The sequence below is a fragment of the Lemur catta genome, chromosome 12, assembly GCF_020740605.2.
Source record: "Lemur catta isolate mLemCat1 chromosome 12, mLemCat1.pri, whole genome shotgun sequence".
In the NCBI taxonomy this organism is placed as follows: domain Eukaryota; kingdom Metazoa; phylum Chordata; class Mammalia; order Primates; family Lemuridae; genus Lemur; species Lemur catta.
Window position 1 is genome coordinate 37,980,644 of NC_059139.1, and position 21,124 is coordinate 38,001,767.

General features: G+C 39.5%; 1 protein-coding gene across 2 annotated transcripts in view; it reads right to left on the reverse strand.

The window, feature by feature from the left end:
- ELOVL7 (ELOVL fatty acid elongase 7) overlaps nucleotides 1-21,124 on the reverse strand; it is an 83,731-nt gene that overhangs the window by 50,021 nt on the left and 12,586 nt on the right. Inside the window, exon 1 of one of the 2 annotated variants that reach the window (XM_045565960.1) lies at nucleotides 7,642-7,683. The exons of the other annotated variant lie outside the window; for it this stretch is intronic. The gene's annotated coding sequence lies outside the window, so the exon portion shown is untranslated. Of the gene's footprint in view, nucleotides 1-7,641; nucleotides 7,684-21,124 lie in introns of those variants that run through there. 2 annotated transcript variants of the gene reach the window in all.

A 21,124-nucleotide genomic window follows, 5' to 3' on the forward strand; every position in this document is an offset into this window, starting at 1 on the left:
TTTTAAAAAGAGTGGTGGTGGACAGAATCCATGTAAATGTAGAAAGAATATTAGTATTACAGAATAGAATGTAAATATTATAAACTCCTACAACATAAAGACAAAATCATTTTATTCTCCTAAAATAGTACATATTCATTCTAGAGGATTAAAGCAATGGAACAAAATGGTTTTTTCTTTAAAAAAGAATGTTAAGAAGCTGGCGAAATGTTGACAATATTTGAGGATGGGTAATGGTACATGGATGTTAATTTTACCTCTCTACATTTGTATATGTCTGAAAATTCTAGTTTAAAATGTTCAAAAGATGAAAGAAAGAAAAAGAATGCTAAGGCTAACAACTGGTATTGGTAGTGTCAAAGAATCTAAGGTAGAAAACTAGTTCTCCAGTGTTGAGTGTGAAGAAAAAGAACTACTGAATGCTGAAACCAGCAAATAATTTGTAAACTTCTAGAGTGGTAGAAACCAATCCAGTTCCTTGAGGGGTGAGGAGGCACTGAAAATAGCTAGTATAGAGATATATAATATTTATCCTACAAGAAGGTTTGAACTGGAGGCACCCCCAGTGTTTGTCCAGCTGTGATGACTACATTTCTGAGGATTTTCCAAGAAAGAGTTAGACCCAACACTCAGCCCAACTGACTTCTGGGCTCTTTCCCATTCTATGTTGCATTCTAGTCAATGTATTCATTATAGGAGAAAGAAACAGAAGATGGTAGAGTGAAAGGCAGTTTTATTTCAATAATGAAAACATCCTAAATACATTTATAGGACCAGGAAAAGTTGGTGGTAAAGGAGAAGCTGAAATTACATGAGTATGTACATGTATCTGCCTAAGATATATATGCCATGTATCTTCAGAACTCTGAATTCACAGGAAGTCAGGACAAAGCGGGAAAATGAAGAAACCATGGCCCCAAGTCCCTCTGGCCACAACTGCAAAACAGGCAGGCAAGAAAAAGTCTCTATTTCAATACTAGTACTCAATCAACTAGGTTTCTAAACTGCATTTGCATTTCAGTTGATTGGAAATTCAAAGTATTTCATTCACACAAAAGCACAATAGGCACTTAGTTTTCTAGACAAGCTACAAACACAGACTTAGCCCACAATGCGGGTAAGTACAGGTTTAGCTAGAGTTCTGGTTTTGATAAATGGAGAGACAATCAGCACAACAGAAGGAATAGGGCCACATTTCCTAGGGCCTCAAGATAACCTTATTAGGGTGTATCTTATACCCAGGGATCTCATTCTGCCCTAAATCCACCAAGACCTTAACCTCACCAAAAATGCCCCAAGTACACAATTGCCTCTCTCAAACAAACAAACAAAAAGTCAATTTATTAAATTGCAACTCACATTGGCTGGTTATTGGAAAGACACTAGTTTCATGATTAATTCTAAAACTTGCATGTACATTAGATTCTCCTGAGATAGTTGTTGAAAGGCGTATTTCCAGAGCCTCCCCTTGCAGGCAGTCATATCTAGGTAGTCCTTCAACCTCACTTAGGGAAACATGGCACTATGACTTTTCTGGTGTTGTTTTTTAAGACAATGCTTGTCAACACAAATCAATCTTTGAGTGTTTTAGGTACCTAAAAAAATAAATAAATAAAGCATAGTATGAAAGAAAATACTTGGGGGCTGAAGAACTAAAGAAGAAGGTTGGCCTAGCCTGGAGCAGTACTCTTAGGATCCTCTCTTGCTATATATTAATACTTAACACACATCTTCATTTCCCATTCATGGGTGAGGATACTGACATTGTAACCTCATACTGAAGGGGAAGGGAGATGGTGCGTTCATCCATTTATTAAAGGCTTTTCATATGAGTTTTTCTAAGCCCGCTGCTTACCTAAACTTCTGCTTAAAGAGTTTCTATGGAGAGTTCATGATGATAGAAACATCATTCTATCCAAACTGATGACTGATTAGCCCGTTATCTCTATATGATTATTCAGCTGAATCAACTACTAAATTATACAACTATGCAATCCTACAGCACATTGCATGTAACCAGTACTAATACTGCACTCCTGTGCACTGGGACAGCCAGGTCAGTTTTTCAGGGCTGGCATCCAATCTATCAGTTAGACATCCATACCACAGTCATTAAATATGTTGGTTCTCACTTCTGCATGTACCTCTATATTTGGTAGTCATTATACTGCATTTCATTTGTAGACATGTCTTTCCTTACCTAAAATTATGTAAGTTTGTGCAGGGTAGGGTGGGAAGGGTAGGAAGTGTCTTGAGCAAATTTGTGTCTTGCACAGTACTGACCCAAGGAGAAATGAGTCAACGAATAAAAATTCATGGTATTAAACAATCAACGAATAAAAGAAATTATCATATTTATGTATTTATTTTGCTGCACTGGGTAGCAGGAACGCCCACTTTTCTCACTTACAAATTTAAGTTAGATGTATAAGTAAATAAGGCATATTTATCTTACATGACAAGGTCAACTTCTCAACTTTCTGATGTTTAATTGTATTCTATTTGTGCTCTCACCCTTTACTAAGGCTGCACTTGATCTTCTCAAAAGATTTTCTTTAATGAGATTTGATTCTCAAAAACTTGAGGAATGTGTTTTCATTAAGGTCAGTTGTACCTTTTTTTAAAAAAAATCTTTAGGAATAAGATTAGTTGTATTTTATTCATTTGAATTATGATAATTTAACCAAATCCTCATACCTGGAAGGAAAACACAGTATATTTAGAGTATAGTGTGTGTGTATGTGTGTATGTGTATACACACACTATACTCTATATATTAACAGTATATAAGATAGTATAGTTAAATTAGCATACTGGGCATTCTAAGTGTTTCTCTTTACTGGCTTCAGTGTCTTTCTAAAGTAGTTCATCTGACCTGTTTCCTGATAAGTAGCAGGACTCTTCCTCTTTCCCACTACATTTTGTTGGAAAGGCTAACAAATAATGACACACCAAGAATAAAGATCAGAAATTGAGAAACTAGGGCCTATACAATGTACACAAAAGCCATCACCCTTTATCTTCCTTTGGGGTTCATTTCCCAGTTTAGTTTCCTTTTTTTTTTTTTTTTAACAAGAGAAAATCATACAAATTTATTTAATGTAAATTCTATGTGATGTGGGAGCCTTCATAAGGATATGAAGACCTCTGTGTATTTTTTATGCCAGTTTTGATTTAGACGGAGACATACGATTGGAGGACAAAAGGGCATGATCTCATGGTGCTAAACTGGAGGAACTTAGCAAGGCCTCTTCAGGTCCTTCGTGGTGTCTCTGTGTCTTCAGCTTCTACTACTTGGGTATACGGAGGGCACCTCTCAAATGATCTTTTAACCTGCTTCAGGGAAGAAGGGCAAGGGGAAGGTGGGAGCAGTCTTCCCGCTTCTGCTGTTTTCTCAGCTGCCAAAGTGCCATATTTGGGGGTGGCATGTACTAAACCCCTCATTGATATTATGAGAATTCATAATTCAATGTGTGTGCTTTAAACAACTTAGAAAGATGCACAGTAAAGACCTCCAACAAGCTATTTAAACAACCCAGATTTCCTATTGACTCCTGGAGAAGAGGTCAAATTCTTCTAAACTTTGAAGAAATGACCAAAGCCTATGTTAAAGTAAATCACCATTTGCCATATAATTTGCAGCCAATCCAAGACTAATAACAGGCTGGGCGGTGGCTCACACCTGTAATCCTAGCACTCTGGGAGGCCGAGGTGGGTGGATCGTTTGAGCTCAGGAGTTTGAGACCACCCTGAACAAGAGCGAGAACCCATCTCTACTAAAAAAATAGGAAGAAATTAGCTGGACAACTAAAAAAAAAAAAAAAAATATATATATATATATATATATATATATATATATATATATATATATATATATATATAAAATTAGCTGGGCATGGTGGCGCATGCCTGTAGTTCCAGCTACTCGGGAGGCTGAGGCAGGAGGATCACTTGAGCCCAGGAGATTGAGGTTGCTGTGAGCTAGGCTGATGCCATGGCACTCTAGCCTGGGCAACAGAGTAAGACTCTGTCTCAAAAAAAAAAAAAAAAAAGAATTAATAAGAGTCATATATAGTATAGCCCACATCATATACTGGCACCCTCCAGGTTGAAAAAAGCTCCCAGATATATTTCATTAGTATGGCACAACAAATAACTTCTCTTGGGGGAAAAAAAATGGGAATTTTGTCCCAGTCAAGTTTCAACTTTGAGGTTTACTTGCTGAAATACAAAAAATTAAGCCAGGCAGAGTGGTTCACATCTGTAATCTAGCACTTTGAGAGGCCAAGGCAGGAGGATTGCTTGAAGCCAGGAGTTCAAGACAAGCCTGAGCAAGAGTAAGACCCAGTCTCTACAAAAAATAGAAAAATTAGCCAAGTGTGGTGATGTGCACCTATAGTCATAGCTACTCCCTATTCTAAATGACATCAAGTTCCAACTCAGCTCCATTTTCTGACTCTACTCTCCCCATACAAATTTACTTCCCACCACTTCCTACTACTGTCTACAGTTAAAATCTTTACTCCCCCCTTCACTAAGCTATGTCCTACCTGACCCCTTCATTCCCTCCCAACATCAAAAGTCATGAACTATTTGTTTTTATTTCTATCACATTTTTTCTGTTAACAGAAACGAGAACTAGGAAAACTTCAGAGGGTACTTGTTAAAAGACCACCAGTCTGGTTGTAGTACATAAGGATTTGCAAAAAGGAGAAGCAGGAGCTAAAACTGCACAGGTAGATTGGGGCTAGTAATGAAGGTCTCTAAGGGCAAGAATGTCACAGTCTTTTCTCTTAGACACTTAGCTCTCAGGTAAAAACACCGACACAATCCTGAAATTTTGATAAAGCCCAAAACAAGTAAAACAAAATACTAAGGTCTCCCTTGTGACCACTATGTATGATGTTCATAAGAACAAACACTTCCTGCCAGGGGAACTTTGCCACTGTGTGCCTCAGATGAAAGCAGTTCCTCTGCTTTCATAAATTAATCAAGAGGTTCAAAAGCAAGGCGGCAACAAGGACAAGCTCAGTAAGCAACTGCTCTGACAAAGGTCGGAAAGACTTTTCTCATTAGCCCAAATCAACATGTGCCAACCTGGATTCTTCATTATTGGGGATTTTGCCACTAAAAAGCTATCTTGATCAAAGTTTTAAAAACTGGTGGTTCTGGAAAGAATATCATTTTCGTAACAAGTTACTAGATGCAACCAAATCTATGAAATGGGTCAGTTTTAACTTAAGCAGAAACTCATAAGGAAGCAGCACAACCACAGATGCCAATCAGCTTTCTCATCCAGCCTCAGTAGTCATCTTGGAGTATTGCTCAAAAATTGAAGAGGTGTTAACAGATCCTGTGAGGAGATTTGTAGGGAGTTTTCTTGAAGAAATAAAAGGAGTTGACCCAGCATAGCACAGGCAGTGCAACTAGGCACATCTCCTGAAATCAACTGTTGCTTCTAGTTCCTGAAGCAAGGGAGTAGAGAGAGTGCTACCCAAGTCATCCAAGAGAATAACAATGGTGCCCACTTACTGAAGGCTCTGTGTCAGGTACTGTGCTGGTGTTCCATACACATTATCACATTCAATACTCACTGCAACCCTATGAAAGAGGTATCATTATCTTTATTTTACGGATAAGGAAACTAAAGCTCAGAGAAGTTAAGAAACTTGTTCCAGATCACATAGTTATTTTATTTTTTTAAGAGATGGGGTCTCATTCTGTCACCTGGGCTGGAGTATTACAATCATAGTTCACTACAGCCTTGAACTCCTGGGGTCAAGTGATCGATCCTTCCACCTCAGCCTTCCGAGTAGCTAGGACTATAGGTGCATTCCACGGTACCTGGCTAATTTTTTAATTTTTTTTTTTTTTTAAGAGAGATGGGGTCTCACTATGTTGCCCAGGTTGGTTTTGAATTCCTGGCCTCAAGTGATCTTCCCACCTCAGACTTCCAAAATGCTGGGATTACAGGCGTGAGCCAGTTATTAAGCTGTGCAGGAGGTGTTCAAAGTTGAACAGGACTCCAGTCTATGCTCATCCACTATAGCACACAGCTTCTCAGTGTGGAAGGTATTAAGAACAAGATGGTGAAACAGATTTGGTCAATCAACCAACATTTATTAACACCATGGTAAGCCAGCCCTATGCTGGGAATTCAAAAGTGAACAACAACTTCACACCCACTAGGATGACTATAATTAAAAAGACAGGCAATAGTAAGTGTTGGTGAGGATGTGGAGAAACTAGAAAACGCAATCATCGCTGATGAGATTGTAAAGTGGTGCAGCCACTATGAAAAACAGTTTGGAAGTTCCTCAAAAAGTGGAATGTAGAGTTACTGTGTGACCAAGAAATCCCACTCCCAGGTGTATACCCAAGAGAACTGAAAACATATGCCCACCCAAAAACTTGTACATGAGTGTTCATAGCAGCATTATTCATTAATAGTCAAAAAGTGAAAACAACCCAAATGTCCATTAACTAATGAGCCAATAAATACAATGTGGTATATCTAAATAATTAAATATTATTCAACAATAAAAAAAGGAATAACGTACTGATTCACACTACAACATGGATAAACCTTGAAAACACTATGCTAAGTAAAAGAAGTGAATCATAAAAGATCACATATGGTCTTATTTATATGCAATGTCCACAATAGGCAAATCCATAGAGACAGAAAGTAGCCTGGTGGTTGCCTAGGCCTAGCGGATTGGTGAGGGGGGCAGGGAGTGAGTGCCAATGAGTACTGGGTTTCTTTTGGGGTTGATAAAAATGTTCTAAAGTTAATTGTAGTCATGGCTATATAACTCTATGAGCACACTAAAACTCACTGAATTGTATACTTTAAATGGCTGAATTGTGTGGTATGTGAGTTATATCTCAATAAAGCTGTTTTTATAAAGTGGACTAGACAGAGTATTTACCTTGCTGGAGCTCACAGACAGTTAGACTATATAACATGTGCTCTACAATAGCAATAAGCCTAAGATGCTTTAGCAGCAAAGTGGGGGTGGGGGCCCAAAGTCAAGAAAGTCTTCCCGGAGAAAGTCACATCTGAGCAGACCATTCAAAAGACAAGCAGGAGCTAAGCTAGTGAAAAAAATATATTATCCTGCCACACCCCAAAGGTAACCTGAGACTATCTAATCAGAAAAAGTTAATACAATCTATGCCAGCAGTCTCTGATTATTTAACAATAATTGGATTGACCTTTAAAACTGAGATGGCTTGTGGTTCACATTGCTAATCTCCCTAGTCCACCATGTAGAAAAGTCTCAGAAAAGAATAAAGGTCGATTCAGGAATAGAAAGTTCAGGCCCCCAGATGGGATGAATCTCCTAATTCTGGGATGAAATCTGGAAGTGTCAATCATCTACCCTCTGAAGGTTAATAGAGAGTTGAAAGTCTCTGCATGAAGAGGTCTTTCCATCCTGTGGACTGGGAATGAACGACAGCCAGCCTCCTGATAAGGATTAGGTGTCACCCTACATAACTGAAAATTTATGTGGTAAATACGCTTTAGTAGGTTGTGACAGTTCTGTTGAAATTAGGGAAAGTGATATAAAACTAAATGCAAACTGTAAGACAGAGGTTCCCTCGAAGTCTCCCAAACACAGTTGGTGAAGTACTCACCAGGATTTTCTAGTACTGCCCAGGAGGGTGCTGTGAATGAAGGTTTTACGAGACAGAACCATCTCTAGAGAGGAGAACAGGATTAGTCAAGCTCTTTTTTGCTTTAATTTTACCAAACAACCTTCTCATCTGGACCTGAATCTCCTCAGCAGAAGTATCCACATACACATTTGCTCAGTCTTGGCTTTATCAATGTATATGACCAATTTTACATGTATGACTTCTGGAATTCTAGTTTATGAACCAGTTTCTTGGGTGTGGCTGGCCTTGCATTAACTCGCCAGACCCTAAGAACATACTCTTCCCCACCAAACACACTGAACGTCTTATGTCCATAAGTACCAAACTGGCCAGTGTGAGGGCTGTCCACAGAGACTCCACACACACACAGCTTCCCAGAGATTTGGGCAAAGTCCTCTGGAAGACCTTACCTTGCTATAGTGATCATTCTGACCAGTAAGCACAAAATTCAGGGCTGGAGACCCCTTACCACTGCCCTAGCCCCATTTACTTCTCCCAAATTCCCTATCCCACAAAAAACATCACATGCACTACCCTGCAGCTAATAGGAAACTGTAAGGAGATCCTACAGGGTATGTGAACTGATTGACTTAAATTCAAAGCACTTACAGAATTTTAAGTGGTGGCCTTTAAACATATGCTAGTAAGCTAATGAAATGAACTGAAGTCAGAACTACTCTTATACAATAATCAGCCTACATGACTTCCCCTAACAAATGTGATTTTTAATTGGATTAAGAAATTTCTAGCATGTTTTCTCTCTAAATAACCCACATGAAAATACTTGTCATTCTTTAAATGCTTTTGTTCACTATGTCCTATATGGGAACATAAAATGAAGGAAAATACTGGCAAGATAAAAAACATATATCTAGAATCATACAGTTGGGAAAGAATTTAAGATTACCTAAATCTGTCCCCTAAATTCAGATAACTAAATAAGCAGATGAGTATTTTAGTTGAATTTTTTTTTTTTAGCATTACTCAGAGTGAAGTCAGAAAAACCTTGGAGAAGTCATCTATCTTTGCTTAGCCTTTCACTGAAAAGTCGGAACTAAAAACAGACATCATGTTGTAAGCCTCAAATATATACAATTGATTTTTTAAAATAAAATAAACTTAAAATGGTGAAGGCGTTTAGGTTTCTAAAGCAGAGATGGAACAGTGGAGTTGTGCTGTAGTGCACACATTACGGTAGTTTTTATGTCAGGTCAATGGAGTGAAAGACATCTTAGACAGACCTGAGGCATGTCCTGGAAGGTGTGGGATAATACTAATCGCCAGAGCAAAACCTGAGTCTGAGCTCTGCGAACCTGGTCTGTGACCTGAGATCTGAATAACTTTAATCTCTGAGTCTCTATTTATTACCTACAAAATGGGTATAATATATGCCCCTTAGAAGAGTTTTGTGAGGATTAATTACACAGTTAACCTTAAGCACAACATAGTCTAAAAAAGGATTTACCTTAATAGATTGGGATCAATAAGATAAGGTGAACTTCTGGAGGGCAAAGAATAAATGTCATTCACCTATACCCCAGCACAACCCACAACATCCACAAAGTCAATTCCAGACAAATAGGACAAATTACACTATAACAGGATTTTGAAACAAGGTCAGCACTGGTTATCTCAACTTGTGGCTCTTTGAAAACTATATACTGCCAACACCATGGTAGCTTCTCTTCCAGTTGACACTTTAAACATTTCAGAAATTAACCAGTATATATAGGAATTTAGCACATGATGGATATACATGCATTTTAAATTACTGGGGAAAATATAGATTATTTGATAAATGATGTTAGGTTCAATGGGTACTAATCGGAAAAAAATAAAATTGGAGTCTCATACTAAAACAAATTTCAGATGGATCAAAAATTTACACATAAAAAATTAAATTATAAAAATACCTGGTGGTTGGGGAAAACTGAGTGAAAGGTACACAGGATCTCTCTGTACTAATGTTGCAGCTTCCTGTGAATCTATACTTATTTCATAATAAAAAGCTTTTAAAAATTTGGTGAAACTTGAGGTAATTATTTTATAATACTGGGATGAGGAAGGCTTTTCCAATCAAGACACAAAACATAGAAGTCACACATGTAAAGGCTAATTAAATATGACCACCTAAAATTAAACATGTGGGCAGTCAAAAGCCTAAGCATACAAAGTCAAAAGATAATTCAAACTGAGAGAATAATATATGTAGCTCATAACCCAAAAGGCTACTTTCTCTAACATATGTGAAGGCTTCCAACAAATTAAAATGAAGAAAACCAACATTTCTCACCAGAGAAATGGACAGAGGGTGTACAGAAAAGGAAATACAAATAGCTCTAAAATATATACAAAAAGATGCCCAGTGTTACTCAACAATGTGTCAAATGCAAATTTAACTTAGAATGAAATACCATTTTTACTTATCAGATTGGCAAGATCATAAAGTTTGATAACAAACTTTGTTGGCCAAGGTATGGAGAAACAGGCACTCTCCTACGTTGCTGGTGGGAATGTGAATTGGTACAACCTCTAGGGGAGTGACTTGGCAATATCTACTATAACATAAATATTTTAGGTGTATACTTAACACTTGTGTGAAAGGTACACATATGAGATTTTTCATTATAACAATCATTTAATAGCAAAAGAAGTGGAAACAATCCAAATTTCCACCAATATGAGGCTCGTTAATAAACTGGCATATTTGTATCACAGAACACTGTGCCATAAAAAGGAATGAAGTTATAAAAAAGAATGAAAGAATAAAGTAGCTTTAGCTATGCTGCTATGGAATAATTGCTAAAATACATAATTAACACCAGGTACAAGAAAAATAATTCCTTGTATGTGTACAGAATATCTCTGGAAAGAGTAATAAGCAATTGATAACACTGGTCACTGAAGAAAGTCAAAAATTGAAACAATAAGATACATGTATTAATGGTTCCTAAATTTTATGGCCACACATAGAAGGGAGTAAACTAAGCAGTAATTATCATAACTATACACATTTACTGAGCACTTGGTACAGGGCCTGAAGTTACAACATACTAAAAACATATTATTCACTAAGCGGAGAAGAAAACGACATCAACATAAGCCAAACATATAGATAGCGTAGATCTAAGAAAACCTCACATAGACCTCACTCAATATACTGAAAATGAGCTGACAGAAATTAGGTGTTATGTATCTTTGTAGCTTACTCTCTTCCTCATTTCCCAACCTACCACAGACTTAAGAAAAAGCAGGTACTCAAACGTTGATGATTGAATGAATGACTAGTTGAATGGATAGAATGGATGGGATGAATGGATAGAATGGATGTGATAAATGGATAGACAGATGGATGATGGATAAATAGACTAATGACTAGAAGAAAGAGTGGAAGCTGAAGGGCTGTGATCTGCCTCTGCTCCCATTTCATTCTGACGCTGGGCAAGTCTAATCTCCTTGTGCTTCCCTGTACAAACGAGAGGTGCTAGAATATATAAGTGTTTAAGAACCATGATCATAATGCCTACATGGCTTGGTGGATAATTATTAATACTATTGTGGTACACAAAATGATTCTTTCCCCCAACCATCGAATATATCCATGACCTCATCCGCAGAATCTGTGACTATGTTACATGACTAAAGAGATTCTACAGATGTAATTAAGATTACAGACCTTAAAATAGAGAGATTATCCTGGATTATCCAGGTAGGCCCAATGTAATCACATGAGCCCTTAAAAGCAGAGAACTGTCTCTGGCTGGAAGGAGGAGGAAGCAGAGATATTTGAAGCATGACAGTTCAATGCACTGTTGTGGCTCTGGGATGGAGGGGCCCACATTCAAGGACCAGACAGGGGCCCCTAGCAGCTAAGGGTGGCCTCTACCTGACAGCCAGCGAGGAAACTGAGACCTCAGTCCTGCAAACACAAGGAACTGAATTCTGCCAACGACCTGAATGGGCTTGGAAACAGATCCCCCCCCAGACCCTCCCAATAAGAGCCCAATTGCCCAACACCTTGATTTGGGCCTTGTGAAACATAGAGCAGAAAAACCACCTGTGCCAACCTGGTCTTTTGACCTATAGAACTGTGAGATAATAAATTTGTGCTGCTTTAATTCACTAAAACAGTTTGTGGTGATTTGTTACAGCAGCAATAGAAAACTAACGCACTGTCTTCCTGTTGAGATTAAGAACCATTTGTTGAGCCAGTTCTACACGTTAGGCTCTGTGCTCAGTTTGGAATGAAAAAATAGGTTCATATTCTCAAGGAGCTCATAAGCACATAAACCTATTGAACAGCTCTGCACTAGAAGTTAGCACAAGGCACTACAGGAGCACAGAGGAGGCGCCTAACTGGCATGACATCCTCAAGACTCTTGACTTCTCACCTCTCTAATCACTTTCTATTATACACTCCTCCAATGAATTGGACCACTAACCTTATCACAAGTCAAAAATCACAAGCCATCCTTAAACTGCGTTGACCCCTCAAGACCTATGGTTTATACCACCTTAATGATAGATATTTCTGCTGAAAGTCCCTTTCTTCTTCCCTTACCCGTACTTTCTCTCCCCAACCCCTGACTGCTACTTCCTGATACTGTTATCCTTTCTTACCTGGATTACCACAAGCACTCCTCAACTAACTTTCCTGATTCAGCAGCCATCCATTGTCCCCAACGCCACTGGAGTCATCTTCCTAAGAATTAAGTCAATTATGCCATGTTCCACCTCAAAATCTTTCAAAGGCTTCCTACAGTTACTACTAAGTCTAACTCTTTGGTTACCCTTAACACCCTTCTAAGCTCTATCAGGGCAAAAATTATCTCTGCTTGGCTTTTAATCCCAGTGCCTAGACCAGATCTGGCACAAGGTTGATTCCCAAAAAAAATTCGCTGAATGAATGACCTCAACCACATCTGACTCTCCAGCTTCATCCCTGCTTTACAGCAATCCCCTTCCACTATGCCCCTGCTGTCCAAACTGGTCCACCTTCCCTTTCTACCTATGCTCTAGTTTTTCCTCAGGATTAAAAAGCCTTGTCTACCAGGCTGGTAAGCATGGCTCACTGTTTAAGATTCTGTCTTCCTCTAACAGACTTTCTGTTCCCCTTATGGCTTAATCATCCAGGCAAACTGTTTGATCTCTTCTGAGCCCCTGATGTAAACTGTCCCCTCTTCTACGATAGCATCTAGCATACACTCTTGTGCAGTGCTATTCAAAGGTGGCCTGTGACTGGTGCTGATGGTTTATTATTAGCTTGGTACAAACTAAGTCCAGAAATCAAGTATAAGCATTTAGAAATGTCTGTAGCAGGCCGGGTGCAGTGGCTAACGCCTGCAATCTTAGCACTCTGGGAGAACTGTTTGAGCTCAGAAGTGGAGTTTGAGACTGGCCTGAGAAAGAGCGAGACCCGGTTACTACTAAAAATAGAAAAATCATCTGGTGTGGTAGCACGTGCCTGTAGTCCCAGCTACTCAGGAGGCTGAGGCAGGAGGACCACCTGAGCCCAGGAGTTTGTGACTGTAGTGAGCTATGATGATGCCACTGCACTCTACCCAGGCAACAGAGCGAGACTCTGTCTCAAAAAAAAAAAAAATGTTTATAGCAACTTGACATTGCTGTGACATTCATTCAAATATGTGACACTTGATGAATAAGGTATAAACCAGTTCAGGTGTTGCTGAATTTGTGTGGCAAGTCACAGGTGGTACAACCTGCATATTCATCATGTGCAATAGGACAATTTATCAATCCATGATAGAGCAAATGCAAACAAATAAAAAACCTACTTGGTCCATCCCCACAGATAGTTTGAGAAACACTTATGTAAAGCCCTAGGTATGTTCTTATCTTCTCCCTTTCAGGAATATTGTTTCCTTCCTGGGATGATGCAGCTGTCCAATTAATATGAGTGAAGAAATAAAGATATGAGTGATAAGAAGGCTTTGTGGAAGATTGGAGATTGCACTATTTCCTAGTGAATGGTAGGAACTGGGCACTCTGGAGTAAGGGGATGGGTAAATACACTGAGGAAGGAGTACAAAGGAGGAACAGTGTAAAAAGATGTCATACAGGCAATAGTGAGCTTTCAAAGGTGAAATATTATGCAAAAGGTCACCAGAGTCCTATGACACTGACAACCCCAATTCTACCCCAGAAGAAGCCCCTCAGTTCAGAGTCTGCAAGCCTTAGCTATAGGCAAGTGAGCTATGTGAAGTATGACTGTGAGGGGGTGAGCCAACTAGGATTTAATTTCAGTCATCCTAATGAGAAGTGATTAAAGGCCTGAACAACAGCAGAGATAGTTTGGTGATGCCTAGTGCCCAGTAGACACAAAGTCAAGAAATATTTATGAGGCAATATAGGGAGGGCGTGGTGATTCATTAGATAGGAAAAGGGACAGGGTAGCATGACTAAAGTTTCTGGTTTGCTTTGGGTGGCAATACAGGAAAAGGAACAGGTTTAAGAGACAGGGAGTTAGTAAATCCCAGTGTGACAAGCCTGTGGGACATTCAGGTGGAGATGTTCAGCAAGCACTTGGGGGGAAGGTAAAGGCTGAAGATAGAGCTTTTGGAAGCTTTCACATCTAGATGGTGATTAAAACCACAGTAATGGATGCATTAGAAAAATAGTGGTCCAAGGACAAACCCTTGGAGAATTCCATCATTTAAGGCTATGGTCCTCAACCTCTGGGCCTCAGACCAGTATCAGTCCATGGCCTATTGGGAATCAGGCCGCACAGCAGGAGGTAAGTGGGGAGTCAAGAGAGTGAAGCTTCATCTGTATTTACAGCTGCTCCCCATCGCTCACATCACCACATAGCTCCACGTCCTGTCAGATCAGCAGCAGTATTACATTCTCATAGGAGCGCAAACTCTACTGTCAACTGCACATGCGAAGGATCTAGGTTGCACGTTCCTTATGAGAATCTAATGCTTGATGATTTGAGGTGGAGCTGAGGCAGTGATACTAGTGCTGGGGAGCAACTGCAAATACAAATTATCATTAGCAGAGAGGTTTGACTGCACAATAAATGTAATGTGCCTGAATCATCGCAAAACCACCACCCCTCCACCATCTGTGGAAAATTGCCTTCCATGAAAGTGGTCCCTGGTGCCAAAAAGGTTGGGGACTGCTGATTTAAGCGGTGGGCCGTGGGAGGGAATCTCGCAAAGACGACAAAAAACAAAGAGTAAAAACAAAAAACAAAAAAAAATTCTACCAGAACTAAGTATGTGTAGAATCACAAAAACAAAAGTGGGAAAAATTCTGAAGGAGACAGCAAGGAACAGAGTCAAATGCACCAAAAAGGCCCAGTGTTATAGAACTGAATGGTCTCCAGCGAACTGAGCCAACATGGAAGCCCCTGCGGATGGGGAAATTAAGCACTGATGAGGCAGAAGCCAAAATGCAAAGGCAGGTAGGTGAGTAACAGAAGGCATTGAACAAGCCTCTTTCAAGAGGAAGGAGATGCAAAAATCAAGCTTTATTTTTCTTACAGAGGTAACACCTTGAGTATTTTTATAGTGAGGAGAAGAAATAATAGAAAAAAGAAGGAACAGAAGGTCTGCAGGAGAAAATGGGAGGGGACAGAAAGGAGCCCTGCAGGGTGGTGTTCTCCCTCCACTGGGGCAGGGGTGACACCTCCTCCTCCAAGAAGGGAAAAGGGAAAGGGAACGAATAAGTGAGTTAGTAACCGGGACAAAAGCCTTCCCCCCCGGGCCCAAGTCTGGAATAGGGCCCTTCCTATGTGCTCCCACAGCACTTACCATGTCTGTAATTGCCTAAGTGACCTGCCTGTGTCCAGTGCTAGACTGTAGGCGCCAGGAAGGCATAAACTACATCGCCCTGTTCATCACTCTCTGTCCAATGGTGAGCACACTGCCTGGCACAACTGCGGCCCTAATTAAATGTATAGTTGACTAAATGGGGTCAAAAAATTAAAGAGATCCACCAATAAAAGCTTCAATTTTTGTAGTAAAGTAAGTGAGGTCAATTGCTGAGGGTTTAGAAAATGGAGTTAGGTAGGGGATTTTTAGAGAGCAGTGAAAGAACAGCATGGCCTTTCAAGGAAATGGAAAATGAAAATCGTTCAATGACAAGTTTAAAGCGATGGTTCTCAATCTTGGATGCACATTGGAATCACCTGCAGAACAGGAAGAAATACCGATGCTTGGGTCCTACCCCAAAATTTCAGATTTAATTGGACTGGGCAGCCTGAGCATTGAGATTTTTTAAAGTTCCTAGATGATTCTATTATGTAGCCATGGCTGAGAGTCACTTAGTGACTCTCAATGTTGGTCAGGATTCAGCTGATACCGGAAACTATGAATTAATCAATTCACTGTTCTACCTGATTTTCCATAATACTGCTCAGCTGCCTGGGTATACATGCAGAGCATGACTGTAGGATGAATTTGGAGTTTGGGTTTTGCCAGATAAAGATGGAAATGAGACAAATAACAAGAGACCAAGGGAAAACTACAGTCTCTGTGCAAGTGAAGAGAGGGAGGTGTAGGAGAGCTGAACAGCCAGAGGTTGTGGCTTGAAGATGGGATAGAGGAGCTAATTGTATCTTCCTGACACATTTGCAGGTGATAAGGCCCAGAGACTGGCATAAAAGCAGGTGGTAGCAGCGCTGTTGAGGTTATTACAGGTGAGTCAGACAAGTCAGTTTAAGGTGCTCACAAGTTGGCATCTGAAAGGACTTTTAAGTCCACAATGCATGGGGAGGGAAGCAGAGAACAACTGACAAGAGGACTAAGGAGGGCAGGGTGAGCCCAAGAGTGAGAAGTTCAAAACAGGAGACTTCTGTTTGTTTTCCCACAGAGGTAAAAAAGTAACAAATTGACTCGAAGTGGCAATGGATAGATGGGGGAATTCTGGTCAGTCCACCCAGGCATGTAGTACCTTTGAACACGGGAGAAAGCCTCCCCTTCTCTCACCCCCATATCAGATCTGACAGCAAATCCTGACACCTCTGTCTTCTAAATATATTCTAGAATCCAGCCATTTTCACTCTACTGGTGGCCCAAGCCACTGTCCTCTTTTATCTGGCTTATTGCAGTAGCCTCTTAGCTGGTCTCCCTGACTTCACCTTTATCCCTCTTCAATCTATTCTTCACATTAAAAACAAGACAAAAACAAGTCATGTCACTTCTCTGCTTAAAATGTGCCAATAGTTTCCCACCTCACTCACCGTAAAAGTCAAGTTCTTATAGTAGGCTATGTGGCCTTACATGCCCTGACTACTTCTCTGATCTTTCCTCCTTTCTCACTTCTTGACTTAACTTCAGTCACACTGATCCCCTTGTCCTTCCTGGAACAAACAGAGAATGCTCCTGCCTCAAGGCATTTGAAACCACTGTCCCCACAACCTGGAATTCTCTTCCTCCAGATATCTGCCACGACCCACTCCTTTAATTCCTCAGATCTCTGCTAAAAGGTCACCCTCATCACCCCACCAATGTGCACTTCCCTATCCTCCTTACCTTGCATTATTTTTCTCCATAGTACTTTCACCATTATATATTTTTACATATATAAATTTCACCAGTATTCTATGTTTGTTCATTGTCTTGCCCTTTTCCCCCAGTAACACTCTAGAATATAAGCTCCTAAGGGTCAAGGATCTTCTGTTTTGCACACTGCTGCCTCTCTGGCACTGGAGACAGTAGCATGTGTCAGCACTCAGGTATTTATTGAGCAAATGAATGTATGAACCTTCCTCATAAACAGTATGTGGGCAAGAGGTCAGGCGAAAGAGCCATGATTCAGCTAAGCGTGGAAAGTGAAAGGAATGAGGATATAAAGGAGCTGGTAAACAATGGAACATGAGTTTTCAAGAATAAAGGACAGACCTGAAAGTATAGTTAATAGTAAGTGTAAGGTTGGCGGTGGGAACCCCCTCCCCAATAAAAAAGAGAAACTCTACTAAAGGCAGATTACTCTCTGCAGCGGTAGGCAAAAGCCTGCCTCAGAGTTACATCCTGTCATTGCTAGCTGAACACCCCAGCCCGGGCTCAACCACATCCTGCTTTCTGTGACCTAGACCCCGGGCTGAAGGCAGCACCTGCCTCCATTCCCAGAAAAAGCCCCCTCCACTTATGCCCTTCACCACATCCAAATACCCTTGCCTCAGTCCCAGATGACTGCAACTTCCGGAGCCTCTTCGCTTTCTCCCAGGGCTCGGGAACCTTGCCCAGGTCCCTCCCTTGGGACTCATTACCCTCACCCAAAAACACTCCAATAAAGCCTCTTTATTTAGCCCTTTCAACTCTGCTCCTCTTTCTTTCTCTGGTGCCAACCATCCAAAAACCTTACAGTAAGTAAGGGAGTCAACCGAAAGGCTATAATACCCAGTAAGGGGTTTCTCTTTTAGGCGGTAACCAAGAATTACTACAATGAGAGGAAGGGTGGGAATCGACTGGCATTCAATACCCTGCCTTTGAGATAAACAAGAATTGGCAGTTACAGGTTCAGTCCAGGTGGGAACAGGACTGGGACATGGCGCTCCATCAGGGGAGGGGGTGGTGGCCAGCAGTGGATGGGCAGGTATGTGGATTGATGAAACAAGATTCAATTAATTCATCCTGTTTTCTATTTATGGGTGCAATCCATTGATTCAGCCACATCTAGTAATGCAGTGTTCCAAGAAGTATTTCAGATAACCGAAATGCTTATCTGTAGGTGTAATCATAGATATACTTGTATCTATGATTCTGATTTAAAAAAAAGATAAAACATTTTTTTAAATATTTCAGTCACCTTATTCCTGAACTTTTCTGGCTGATTCAGGGATACTATGAAGAACAACAGTATGACAGCAATGTCCTCAGGGGCTCTTCAGGTATATGGCTGTGGACTTTTGCCCTACAATAAAAAGTGCCACATTGCCAGGCATTTTGGAATACTTGAGTCTGCTTTTTAACAGAGTTCCTGTCTCACCTCCCTGTCAGTTTGTTAGCACTGCACTTCCTGCTGTTTGTTACTAGTGTTCCTGATTCTACAAAATCTCACTCATTCTAATTTGCTGTCCCTAACCTGCTATGGGATGAGAAATGAGAAAACTGATGATGCTGGAATGTTTGAAATAGTGCTAAGTGGACTGCAATTAAAAACCAGAGGGTTTCCCTCCGGGTGGAGTACAGATTTATTCAAAGGACTTTGGGACATTGTTTCCTCTGCTCGGGGATGATTTCTCTGCTCTCTTACTCATTTTCAGCAGCAGTCTGGGTACTGAAACTTCATGATCAATGACCTCTGGGTTAGCAGACTGTTCTTGTATCCATAACACTTTCTTCAGTTCAGTTCTACTAAAATGATTGTTATTAAGGTATCTCAATCCTCTTTAACAAATTAAAAAAGGAACACATATTTTGACAACACAGGATTTGCATTTATCCCATGTCTGCAAAAGACATCTTTAATTGAGAACAAAATTTATAATTTATAATTTGGTTATTGTAACTGAAGAAAACTTTTTCTCAGGGAAAATATAGTTACGCTCCTAAGCTAAGTAGACAAACTGATTTGCTGCATATTTGTAAATGTATCTGCAATATGGTATTGCTAAAAATATCATTACTTAATTTTTAAGCTAAATAATTTTGACATGAAGGAAAAGATACCAGAAACAATTTGGAAAGACTAATATTTCCCTCCATTATTTATCTAGATGAGAACATTTTGTTTAGTTCAATATTACCCACTCTAGCCTGGGCAACAGAAGGGGACCCTATCATTGTCACAGGACAAAGTATCATAATAAAATATACATTAATATATAAGTATATATATATATATATATATATATATCTCCTCAGTGTATGGCCCTTTCAAACAAAAGCTCAACATCAATAGACAGAAAGTGCAGATAATGCAAGATTAAAACAATGACTGCCCTGTAAAAGTGATCTTGGAAAATATTTACAAATATTTGTCTAGGTAAACACAGAAAAACATTTTCATTCTAGATAATTTTACACAAAATATTCAAACACCATGGATTTTCCTCCTGGTTAGTTGGGGATGGGGGAGAAATTCTAGTCATTCTGGGTGGTTTTATCCACCATTATGAGTTTTAATACATCTGATATTTGAAATATCTCAATAATTTCTAAACCTTTAAATGCCCCATCATAAAGGAATTGCCCAGAAGAGGCCACCTTGGTTAAAAGTTTCAAATTCTATAAATGAGCATGTAATGCGTTCACTTAACCTGCAATGATTAACAAGGATCAGAAATAAAGGAATTTCCATAATCTCAACCAAAACATCCTCCTGACCCAGTTTCCCCATGACCAATTTTGGCACCACAATCTACCCATGTTACAGACTCTAAGCCTTGGCCTCCCATCCATCCTGCACACCCAGACTGTTCACCTTTGTTTCACTTTCTCTGCCCTTCTCACTCCTTTCCATCCATACAGGCACACGCCCCCTAGGCTCTGTGCTGGACCAAGGGGTCAACTTCCCCTATTTTATATCCCTAGTTCCCTCTCCACCAGCAGTGTGACAAGCCAGCTCAAAGCACTCTGACCAGGTCCCTTCTCTTTTCAGAGCCCTCTAGCCATTTGTTCTGGAGTCTCAACCAAGCTGGAATTCCTGATCCTGGGTTTCATTAACTGGACTTCTTTTACCCCTTACCTTCACCTCTCACTCTGATGCCTGATAAACTAGTCTTTCAGTCGAGTAATCTTTCTTGCTGTTCCCTGCATTCTCCGTTACACCTTCATGTACTTTAAGACTGTAATAGAAATACATTATTCAGAAACTTTGAGGATTTAGCATTTTTTCTTTAAAAGTTACCATACATCTTTAAGAACATAAAAATTATTTCTACTACTGAAAATCTAAGAATAAATGGATTTGCTCTGCTTTATTAATTTAGCACAGCATATGCCTAATATCGCATTTTTATTCTACTTCAGGTAAGGTATTTATAGCTTTAGAAAAAATGTATTAAATGTATCACAGTATGGGACCATATGGAAACATGTCAAACTGCTGACTTTTATGACCTCAGTTCATACTTTTTCCCTGTACAATCCCAAACAATGAATAAGAGATTTTTTAAAAAATCATAAGGTGTAGGTAAACAGTGCATTTTAAATTTAAACATTGAGAATAAAGAAATAGCAAAGTTATTAAAATGCAAACTGACAGATTGCTTAATAATATATTTGTGAGATAAGAGCAGTTAAACTTCTCCTATTGTTTTTAATTTTTTCTTATGATTGTTTATACAATTAATTAGACTGCATATCATCCTGTTAGCCAAGAATCTCACTATTGCCTTTTTTAATCATAACCAGATTGATGGTTTTTTTTTTTTTTTATTTTTCAGGTTGATTAGATATTTGATGACATTAAGAAATTATTTTTAACTTCTTAGGTGGGATAATAATATTGTAATTTTTTTAAGTCCTTATCTTTCAGAGATATACTGAAATAT